The sequence below is a fragment of the Cyprinodon tularosa genome, unplaced genomic scaffold, assembly GCF_016077235.1.
Source record: "Cyprinodon tularosa strain WSP-4 unplaced genomic scaffold, ASM1607723v1 ctg247, whole genome shotgun sequence".
NCBI lineage: Eukaryota > Metazoa > Chordata > Actinopteri > Cyprinodontiformes > Cyprinodontidae > Cyprinodon > Cyprinodon tularosa.
This window is the reverse complement of record NW_024038917.1, coordinates 1287571-1299755: the sequence shown is the minus strand read 5'-3', so window position 1 is coordinate 1299755 and position 12185 is coordinate 1287571. Positions and strand designations below refer to the sequence as shown.

The following is a 12185-nucleotide window of genomic DNA, read 5'->3' as shown; positions in this document are numbered from 1 at the left end:
GCGCTGCACTGCGGCTGATGGCGCTTCAGTGATCGCTTCGTTTTAACCCCCGAGAAAAACTGCAAAGAGCCCCACTAACAGAGTGTCCTTTGATTCGTTTCCCATGCAACATGCTGGATGGATAAACTGTTTAATGGGACAGGAAACAGCTCTGGAAAAATATTTGACAGTCATGTGTTTGGACTTCAAAGAACATGACATAGGCCTTTACTGCTTTGTGACCTTTTGGATTGTCATAGCTCAGAAGTGTGACTACAGGAGTCCACAAGAAATCCTACTATTTGAGGAAGAAAAAACTAAGTTTCTTGAAAGCTGAGAACAAGGCCAGCAGGCCTGAAAGAGAAGAGTATTACAGTCCCCTTTTCAGATGTCGAGTTCATGTTCTCGTAGCCAGTTCACTGCCTTTTGAGCATCCGGCAAGAGAACGATAAATGAGGCTGAGAGACGGGGAGAAAGATGAAAGAAAGTATGAGCCGGCTGGAGCAGAATTGAGTCAGTAAGATAGAGATTGATGACAGATAGCAAGATGAGAGAGAGCTTACTGGGGAGGGAGAGAAAGAGAGGAGGTTAATGCCCAAAAAACGAGCAGGGAGAAGAGAGTCACAGGGAGTGCATGAGACAGAGATGAAGAGGTAAAAAGAGGCAAGATGGCACTATAGCGGACTCCTGCATAACCTTCCTCATAGTCCGCTTCCAAGGACACAGTGTCATCTGTTACCTGTATCCAATTCCAGATTGCTTATCTGTAGCAAACTAGTGTATCTGAAAATTATATCAATTGTTTTTTTGGGTACTACCAACAAACAATGCCTCAGGAATAGAAAATCTTGCTTTTTTCTACTTCAGGACACACTATGGTTGGGTTTTATTACAATATATTAAAAATAAATACAAAGTTTTCTGCTAAGTCTGGATGTAAACTACTTTCTCAAAATAAAACTCTCCTCTTGTCAAAATAAAGAGATGCTTTTTCATTGACTGTATAGAGATTTCTTATTCGAAAGAAATGTATTATCTACAACACTTCACACCAAGTGAATGCAAAACTGGCCAAGCCATATAATAGAAATCTTCTGACACATTGCGGTTACTAATTTGCTTGAAATGAGATGTCATTGCTCCAAAAACCTCAAGGCTTCTCCTGTGATGCTGGGCGACTGAAAAGAGTCTCCCACCAGGTAAGTTTCAGTTTCATATTTTTATCTATTTATCAGTGTTTCATTGCAATGACACTGGTTCAAAGACCATCTGATTAGTAATGTAGCTTCTTTTTAAGGATCAACAAAATGCTGTTTATCTTATGCTTCTCTGTGATGTTCTATGAGAGACTGGCAAACTGGGCAGAGTTTAAATACCTTACCAACTGTGTTGTCCCAGTCTCCTAGTCTGTCAAACACTGCTCTGCCATTTCTTTTCTTTATTTAAAAGAAAATATAACACTACACCAAACTGATTCTTAAGTACATAGCCTGATAGACTAAGTGTACACACTAGTAAGGGAGGTTCATTGCTCTTCCAGGATTATTTTCTTTTTTAGCATTTGGCAGTCACATTTCTTTTTCTTTGTTTCTATACTGCATATAAACCACAAATACTTGCATTCAGATTGGTTTCCCTACTAGACAATGTTAGATACTTCAGTTATAGTAGTATTCTAGTAATTTATATTTTGAAATAATTATTTGTCCTGGTATAAATATATATATATTTCTTTTACACAAAAAAAAACTTTTTTTCAACAAAATTTTCAGGACAAGAAATAGTAATTAATGGAAAGGCGGTTTAACACATAAGTAAATATGAATGAGACTTTCACTGCTTTATCCGTCATGAATTAAGGTTAAAGAACGAAGAGACACACTTTAGCACTCTTTTATGGTATGTTCTATACGCTTGTAGTGAAGGCGGAGATTTTCGCGAGTATCACAGGTAGTTTCCTGCTCTGCATTTCAGATTCACAGTGTTTACCCCCTGGACCGCATCATCACATAGGAGGAGCTTCACCTGCGTGAAGTTGAAACCCAACCGACATGAAAAAAGCTCCGCAAATCGACTGTGGCAGCCTGCTGTAACACTCTGAAGCTGTATGGTTACTATTACATTTTTCGTTTTCAAAATGAGTTGCACATTTCATATATTTTCATCAGCCTACTTTAAGTCAGATTTTTGCCGTGCACACATTTAGTTAACTTTATTTGTTAGGTTGTTTTTTGTCAAGATGCATTTGATTAATTTCTTTTTTCTTTGAGTTGCCAGTTTCCTTTGGATCTGCTGGTGGAGGGGTGCAATGAGCTCCAGCTTTCCTCAATTGGTTGTTGCAGGCTAATCATCAGGTCAAACCATTTGTAATAGGTAGGGAAATTTGTTTATCATTTGTTTAAATATTCTTAGTTTGGGTAATTATGTTAGTTAGTTAAATTTAAAAAGTACTTAGTGTCTGGCCAGTATTTATCTGTTTAATTAAGTTTATTTGTTTGTTAGTCAGTTATCCCCCTTGTGTGTCAACAGTGGTCTGATCAGCCACTATTTAAGTTTCCCTCATGTCTTGTTTGTCCTTGAGTTCTTTATGTTAAAGCCTGAATTGAATTCTGTTTGGTTGACCTCTGTTTTTGGGCCCAGTTTATCATTTTTTGAACACTTTTTTTGGAATAAATTAAGACTTTTTTTTTTTTTAAACATTTCAGCAGTTTTCTGGCTGGTTTGTGCAAATCCCTCATACAGACTGAATGGTTATTGTTTCTTTAGTGCAGGTTTGTGCATTTAAAATACTATTATATATAAAAAAAAAAATAATAAAAAAAATACGTAAAAAGGGATCACATTTTGTGTTATTCTATCTTAGATATTAAAGATTTTTTTAGGTCACCCAGAGCTCAACTATCCTCCCATTATCTCCAAACTGAATCAAAATATCTAGCCTACTTTTTAAGTGCTTCTTCATTTGTGCAAGTAAAACTATCCTACCACCAGTCCTTGATTGGCTGCCCTGTTGCAATTTCATAGAAAAGTTCAGCTTGATTCAACTTCACTGATTAGCGCTTTTCTCTCTCCATGTAGTGCTGCTGTTTGACAACACCTACATTCTATCTAGTAGCATGAGGTAGGAGTGCGACATTGAACGCTCTCGCCGCGTGGAGTTCACCGCTGGCCGCTTCTCTGGATTTTCAGTGAATAAATATTTATTCTGGCCTTTGTCCTTAACCTTTCGGTAGCTAAACATATTGTGGCCTAAGAGAAACAGAGAATGACTCAAGGAGATACCATAGGGTAGAAATTTATCCAGCCAAGCTTTTTGATGCCCCAGCTGTTCAAAAATGCTCAATAAAAAAAAAAATAAAAAATATATATATATAATAAACTTTATTTGGTAATGGAAAAAGATACATCGATCACAGTTTTTTGGCTCCGATTCCCAAGACCCAATGATTACAGTTTGATCTAGGGCTGCAACTAACGATTATTTTAAAAATCGATGAATCGGACGATTATTTTTTCGATTAATCGATGAATCGGACAAAATGTTTTTTATATTAACCTCTTTATTCCAAAATAAACATTTTAGACAGAACAAACAAGCACACAAGTACAGGTTGGTCATTAACTGTACTGGTGCAATATGAAAAATAAATATTTGTGTTAAAACTACGCAAACTTACATGAGAAATGTAGCCGTACATCCACAAAATATAGGCTACTTCGTTTCATAAAGCGCAAAAAGAGACGGGCATTTTTGTTTTTTAAAGCCCCTAAGGGGTTCAAACAATAGGTCCCCCCATTTCAACAAATTCATTTTTTTTAGACAAGAAGAGTTCTGCCTTTTAAGACAGGAAAGTATAGCAGTTAAAGTTGCTACTTGAGAAAATACTGAACCATAGAGATAAAAATAGCCCTGTGATTCAAATTATAAATTGTATTTGGAATAAAAATGAGAGAACTAGGGGTGGTAAAAACACACTCCTCCAAAGACAGATATTTACATGGGAATGTGGCAAATACAATTAATTGACATATTACTGATCTTGCTGGATTTTATTCTGCTTTACTTCCATAAAATGCAGGATCTTCTTTACTTTATCTTTGCCAGAAGATTTAAACTTTAAAAGCCTTCCCCTCATAATTAGCAAGTTAATTTATTTATAAAGAAAATATAAACGCTGCTTAAACTAATTCAAATGAAATTAAAAGTAAAATAAGTAGCCAACCTTATCACTGTCTGTAACCTACTAACACGGTAAGGAAAGCATCAGATGAGCTACCTGAGAACCTAATGTTACGTTTCCCCACTTTAAAACAAAACAAACATGGTGCTTCCGTGCCATGTTAATTTGTTTTTACAAGAGTTGCATGTTACGACTTTTTTCAATTTACAAAGCGCAGGCTATTTTAATTATTGTGATCAATTTGCGCCGTCAATCCCGGCGCATGCGCGCTACATTTGCAGGCTGGACGCTGAGGGTAAACTCCTCACTAATATCTTGCGGCTCTGACTGCAGCGCTGAGAGGGATTCCTGTGGGAGAGGGAGAAAGGGCTTGGGATGGGGGAGGCGCCCCACGGCAGGCAAAAGCCGCCAGTGACACCGTAAAAAGTCGCCAGATTTGTCGCTAGTCGCTTTTTTGAAAAATAGTCGCTGGAGGGGTCTGAAAAGTTGGCAACACTGCAACTGCGGCGCTGACTCGCTCCGCCATATTTTTTTTCTTCCCCCGGATGGCGGCGGCGGCGGATGACGCGTTAATAGCGCGAAACAACTAATCGATGATTAAATTCGTTGCCAACGCTTTTAAAAGTCGATTTTTATCGATTCGTTGTTGCAGCCCTAGTTTGATCAGTTGATTCTTCTTCTTAATAGCTAATTTTAGGAAAAATTCAGAAACTGCTTAACATTTTTAACTATTGCCTAGATTTTCACCTACACCCAAAAGAGCATCTACTGACAGAATCGCCTAATTTTCTACAAGAATTTAAACCACGGTTGAATGCTTGGCCTTCAAAGACAGTGGTAGACATGCATTCACAGAAGCCTACTGACTGAATTTTAACAGTACTAAATTATATCACAAAAAACTAATATAGAGAGTTTTTTTTTATATTGTACCAATAAATAATATACTAATATTTCATTATATTGGGTTCAAGGAGAAAAAGAAGAAATAAAAACTTACTATATGTAGTTGCCAGATCTACCACTCCCTTGTCAAACTGTTGGTGCAGTTAAGCAGGTTAATCTGGTTAAGCACTGAGATATTATCGAGGTCCTTATTATTTGTTGTATGTTCGTCCTCGTGTACTGGGCTCCACCTGTAAGGTTGATCTAGCTGGCAACAGCAACACAAGAGAGGGACTGCAAATCTTGCAGCGGCAGTCCAGGTACATAAAATCAGCAGCTAATAACACCACGTTGGGAGTTGCTGGCCCGGTATAAATCAATGGGTAAAATAATTGCTAATACGGCGAATATTGATTAGAATGCCCGCCATGCACTTATATTCTAGGGCGACGGTGGCGAGGTGCTAATGCGATGACAAGGGTAAAGTGCTATTTCTCCGAAAAGGCACGCAGACAGACAGCTGGGCAGGGGGGAAATATGACTACAGGGCTTCTGCTGTAATTCTTAATTGACACCTGTCATAGGAACGGCAGCAGTCACAGCTGCTGCAGGCTAACGTCTCCCAGAGTCTTGTTCATCTGTCACTTTTAATACCTTTTTCTTCACAACTCCTCTGTTGTGCTCTCCAGATAACCCACACCCACCTTCACCCACCCTGCTGCACAGCAGATGTTCGGGGCTGCTCAACAGCAGCAACGAAACTTCAAGGCCAGGCAGTGCCACTTGAATAAATCACAGAAAAAAGGTGTTTACACTGATCTATTTGTGGGTCAGAGGGTAGCTTTTTAGCCCAACTTATCAAACACAGAGAATAAATTTAAGCATAGTTGAGGAGAAAACTTCTAACATGTCTAACATGTCCTGTAAGGAAGAAGAAAAGGAGCGTTTGAAAATATATGGGAACATTTTTGTTTTAAACTAAGGTGACAATGAAAATCGCTCAAAGATAAAAAACAAAAAAACAAAACAACAACAAAGTAATGCAAAATGCATTTATTATAAAAACCTTAAAGAGCTTTAAAAAACACAGATAAAGAAAAAAGTGAATAAACCAGAATAATCAAACTGTTTGTATGGAACCTCCTCTCCTCTTACCTTAAATCTTAATTTCCTATTAAATCTTATTGTCTCCATGTTTTTGTCACAGTCGTTCCCAAGGTACTTGATGATCTGTTCAGGCACAACATGTTTATCTATTTATTTTTGATGCTTTTATGCAATACTGACGTTTATAAGTTTCATTAGCCTGGCCTGTTTACTCCGGCCGAATGTGTCCGGACCAATCACAGCGCGGGAGATGTGACTTTACGATGCATGACTCTCAGCGCCAGAATTACCCATAATACACCAGTGCTCTTCAAGCATAACAAGCTTGAGACTGCAAATATGCAATACTGTAATGAAAATTAAGAACGTAATAGAGAGCACACCTTATATCCTCTGATGTTTTAAAGCAAAACCAGCAGAAATTGTTCACTGGAGAGATTCTTTAATGGCTTGACATGTTTCATGGATTATAGAAATAGAGCGCGTCACCTGTAGACCTATGAGTCTGGTTGGCTCCGTCAAAACTGTACAGAGCTTGTGCTTCAAAACCAAATTCAGCTGCAACATTTTCTTTAAGTTTAAAACCGTATCTCCCTGCTTAGTTAATAATGGTTCTTTGAAAGTTTTGTCGCTGATTGAAAGGATTGAAATCCTTCACAGTCTAATTTTCTTAACAGAAGTAAAACATCTAGTTGTTGCCTGCTACACTTTTCCTTTGTTGTTTTTTGTCACCAAAAGAAGGATTTCGCATTTTTAAAACATTTGATGGCGATCAAACAGACTGTTCTATTTAAGAAAATGAAAAAGTGTCATTTTTACTTACTTCCGCAAGTTTAAAACTACGAGTTGTACATTCCTGTTTAAAAAATGTTGTGTTAATATCTTAAAACACACAATTTTCAGTAAAAATTGTTTCAACATGAGAATCTAATACTGGATTTACTAGAACTTTACTGTGTTTAAGCCTCTTTGTTGTAACTACAACATGCTCTGACTGTGCAATGTAAAAGTAATAAGAGCAGTATTAATCTTTTTCTGTAACACTGCTATTATTCTTTGTCTAAACTTATTTTCTTCCCCTTGCAGCAGATTAGAAATGTTTCCCAGATATCTTTGTGGATTAAATGCAATCTTACATAGAACCAGATAGACAAAGGTGAAGGTTAGCAAACTGGTGATTTGTAGTTCTTTAAAATGACCTTGATTTCATGTCTTTTTCAGTCAAATCCTTTTTTTTTGTAGTGCTCGAGTAAAAGTCCAGGTTTTTCCTGCTTTCACTGAAGCTCGTTAAGCTTGGGGATAGTTTTACCTCTCGTCTGTAGCACAGAACGCCTCTATGTCTTCACTCTTTAGGCATGTCTAATTCCCACATATTTTTTTAGCTCGACCCTCTCTTTTCCATAAGAGTAGTCATCGATCTTCATTTGCGACTTAACCTCCACGACGGAGCGGACAGAGAAAGTGAAGTCGTGTGTGTGTGCGTGCAGATTAGTGCACATCTTTGATTTCCTGAAGGCCTCCTGCCTCTGACGGCATATGCAAATGAAAACTAGCAGAGTGTGTGGAAAAGCAAATACATCCGCTGACTCCTTCATTCAATGTCACCTGTTAATGGCACTTTACGTACTCTACCGTATCGCTGAATCTTAATATTACACACACACAAACATGCTCGGTTGTCTACAGACTTTTAAGTTCAAATAAGATTTTCTCACCTCGCAGAAGCTGCATCTCCCCCTGGCTAATGTCACTTAATTCTTTTTTTAAAAAGAAATCCATATTAAACCAACTCTGTGTTTCACGCCTCTACCTCTATAAGTCCCATGAGCTAAGCACCCGCTGAGCCAACACAACTCTGAATAATGATAACAAAATGTTATTTAATGCAGCGCAGCAAAAAACGGTCCTCCTTTTTCTCACATAAATAAAAGGAAAAAATAATTGGGCCACACCTGCAGCAAACTATTAGAAACCACCTCTGTCTCGTGGCTCCTAAAGCAGGGATACTTAATGTCAAGCTACATGGTGAGAAACTTCTGCTGCTGAGTTTACAAAAGAGAAAAAAACAACAACAACAAAAAAAAAACAGGGAGGAGATGCAGAGTTGATTTCATCAAGGCAGCTTGCAGACTTGACACTGAGCTGAATTTGTCAGCAGTAATCTGCAGACCCGTCACTGATCTGCCAGCTACCTGGATAATTAGGGACCCAGGCTAATGATGCCGTCAGGATTAAGGGAGGCCCCACCCAGCAAGTCGTAATTAAGAGACTCCTTTTTCAAAGAGTTGTTGGAGGCAGATCACCAGCTGCCAAGTATAACCCAGGCGATAACTGCACAATGCATTTCTGTTAAAGAGAATATTGTTACAACCATTGTTTAAAGAGTTAAAATGATGTTCAGTGCCACGATACTGAACAAGAGCAACTTTGTCCTCATTAATGAGCTACCAATAGCACTTTGGGTGGTTAGCAGTATCAAACTATATTAAAGGTTTAGGCACTTTTAAACCTGCTTACATTTTTTCTTTTTATTCTGATAGTTGCTTTGATTTAGATTGATTTGATTTTATAGCTTCCTACAAATTTTGCAATTGTCTAGAGTGTACCCTACCTTTCACCTATAGAGTCCTGGAGAGGCAACCCCCCTGGGAACCGCGATATTTCACTGATACCCAAAAAGCTAACTTTGGAGCTTCTTACCTCAGTGAAAATGTCAGCATTGAAGGGTGTTATCTTAGGATTACCAGGATCAAGATATTCACCAGTTAAAAGGTTAGGTACATTTTGCCCTCATGCCCCAAATGTGATTTGAAGTCTTTTTAAGGCAAAACTTGCAGCTAGTCAAGGCAGAAAAGATTGCTATCAATGAACACAACTCATCACTTTGACTGAGACTATTTTAAAAGTAAGCAATAAGAGACATGTCAGCTATCTTAAATAAAACAACAGCTAATATCAGCTTGTTACAGTTATGTTACTAAAAGTAAGTGGAATAAAAAGTGGGACATTGCGTGCAAAGATAAATTGACAAGGTGTTTACATTTCTCTATGGGTCAAACATAAAAAAGACATTAAATTACATTAATTGTGAGTATTATTGCTTATCTGATTTGAATGAAATGAATTAAATACACTCTTGTTTGGAATTGGAGAAAATGTATTTCAGAGAATCTCCCTCAGGCCACTGTCAACAACTGAAGCTGAACTGCTGTGGTCGGACTTTTCCTCAGACAGCATGGTTATATGTTAAGCAGAAGGAGTTGTTCTTCTTTTTTTTTTTAAATAAACCTTTTATAAATCTAGTGGTACACGCTCAACACGGTGCCAAGCTGTAATCACAATGACATTTTGAATGATTAGTTGACATATTCATTACACTGAGTGTCAGGATTTGATTTAAGATAGAGAAGTTGGCAAAGTAGGAGCGCGAGGAAGACGTGCAGCGCTTTTCAACCTCGCTTTCCAAGTTATGACTTTTATGTGTATGTTCTTCCATCTGCTAATTAAAATTCCTGTAATTACTGATAAAAACTAATGTTATGCATATTTAAACACTAACAGCAAGATCAAAAGTGAATTCACCTGAGGAAAGTTTTAAAGTATATCGTATATTTAACTGGGGATAGATAATGGAATCAAACGCATGACATCTTAACTTAAAGAGCCATTTAGAAACCTGATGTACATTGGCAGGAAGTAGAATATTTTACAATATAATTGGTTATCAAACTGGATGTGAAATTCAATGTTATGTTTGCCAAAAAAATGTATAGCAATTTATTAAATAATCAAAACAGCAAAGGAGTCACAGGTTTGATTTGAGACTAAGCTGCAGTTTTGTCACTTCACAGAAGATCATTAAGCTGTTAAGTGTGTTTAACTAATCCTGGAACACATCGACAACCAAAGAAAAAAACAAAAAAACAAAGAGACAACCCCTTCTGGAAATGACAACAAATGACTGCAGCAATAGAATTGAAAAAAAAAGTCCCCGCAGCTCAGATTGCAGAGCTCTGCATCCATTCGCCAAAACTAACAGATGCAGTAATGCGGTTCCAAATGAGAGAACACTGATGTATTGTCACTGGTCATAAAGCAGATAGGGTGCAGCGCCATTACGGGTTTAAAAAAAAAAAAATCATCACTGTGCCTGATGAAACAGAGCCTATTTGAACTGACACACAAAGGCCTATTGAGGAGCTCTCTTCCTCACTGAGATGCATATGCAACATTCATTGGATACAAATCTGCGCTAATGCGGTGTAAAACATTAACTTTGCGTAAAGGTTTTGGGGGTGGTCTAAAGTGTATATCCAATGCATGCAAATACAAACTAAAGAAAACTGAGCTCATAGTTTAAAAAGTTAAACCCAAAAGGTGGACATCTTAGAGAATGAGGTGGAAAATATAGGAAACACAACTAATTTTCACCTTATTCTCTCTGTCCATCCATCCATCCCCCTAAGCTTTGCATCAATTTGAAACTAGAGCCACGCAGAGTTCAAAGTCTGCTTTGAAACAACCTTGATTAAGTCTGCTTAACCTCACATTTCCATCGCCAATAGCTTCTTAACATTCTGCAGCTGTGTTATTCAGCTTTGGTCATTATGGCGTGAAACTTCAAAAGGGGCGCCGTTCTCTCTTTCTGGAAACGCGTGTCAGTCAATCAGGCGCTCGCATCTGCCTCCTGTGTGTGTTGTGTGTGTGTGTGTGTGTGTGTGGGGGGGGGGGGGGGGGGGGGGGGGGGGGGGTCTTGCGACATACTCAAAACAAACATTTGCAACCATGTAAGTATGAGTATGAATCAAGTCATTGTTAGGACAATTATCATTGAAGATGTGTGAGTTTATAAAACCCTGGTATTGGCTGCCTGTTGTGTGTCAGAACTGACGTTATAATCTAATTAGGACAATTCCTCTGTCTGGATATACAGTTATAATCTTAATTTTGTATGTGGCAAAGATTTGGAAACGGAATGAGAGCGGTGTCCTATTTTGATAAGGCTTGAGCAATGGATGTCTATTCATCTACTAACGTGTATGATGTAAAATAAGATGATGTGGCAGACTGGAGATGTATAAAATGTCTTTAACCTTCTGTAACCTTAAGCAATTCTCTGATCTGAGTAAGATTACAATTTCTATCAAAATCTGTTTTCATGTCTCCAGGTTATTTAATACATATAAGTTATAAAGTGTTATTTAAAGAGTTTGTCCAGTGATCTCTTCTCAGGGGAAAGAACCGGAGAGATAGAGCATCAGGGTGCATAAACAGAGCATCTTTAACATCATGTAATTGGAAAATAGTTATTTTTCTTTCTTATTCCCCATTAAAAGTATAACATCCTATTTACTGATTGGTTAGTTAGTGTTTCCTGAGCTAAACTGTCCAGAGGAAGTACTAATTTGCACATTTTTTTTGCCATTTCTTTTTTCTAGAGGTCAGCTGAAGACATTGGAGTGACCCTGCAGCGTCTGTAGATCATCTCCCTCTGATCTGGATGCGTCCCTGCACCCTGACCCCCACCCACCCCCACCTCCCTTCATATGGGTGTTTAATCGCCACCTATTTATCCCGCATGAGAACTTTTCTTTCAACTTGTCTTCTTTTTTTTTCTTCTTCCTTCCCAGTTAGGGGAGATTTAAAGAGTCTCCCCCCTCTACACACACAAAAACGCATTTTTAATCCTTAGAGTCAAAACGCATGTGTGCGTGTCTCCGCGTGGAGAATGATTTAGTGATGTTTATCAGGAATGAATAGATCAAAGGGAAGTTGCATGACAGGCGATCAATCAAGCATCAAATCAGGGATGGCAATCCCAGAGCGGAAATACGCGACCTTTCATTATGTTCAGGCGGGTCAAACATGTTGGGGAAAAAAAAGGATTTGATTTTAAGTCTTTTTTTTTTTTGTGGAACTTGAACTGGAAAAGTTTACTGATTTCTGAGAAGTGGAGTGGAGTTCTGCATGGGTTGCTGGGAAACAAATAAAGCAAAACAAACAAAAACAATAAAAGTATCTGTGCAGAATTGT

General features: G+C 38.0%; 1 protein-coding gene across 2 annotated transcripts in view; it reads right to left on the bottom strand.

Annotated features, from left to right (window-relative positions):
• The window catches only part of LOC119785378 (teashirt homolog 1-like), a 48609-nt gene that overhangs the window by 35477 nt on the left and 947 nt on the right, over positions 1–12185 (bottom strand). The gene's annotated exons all lie outside the window — the stretch shown is intronic.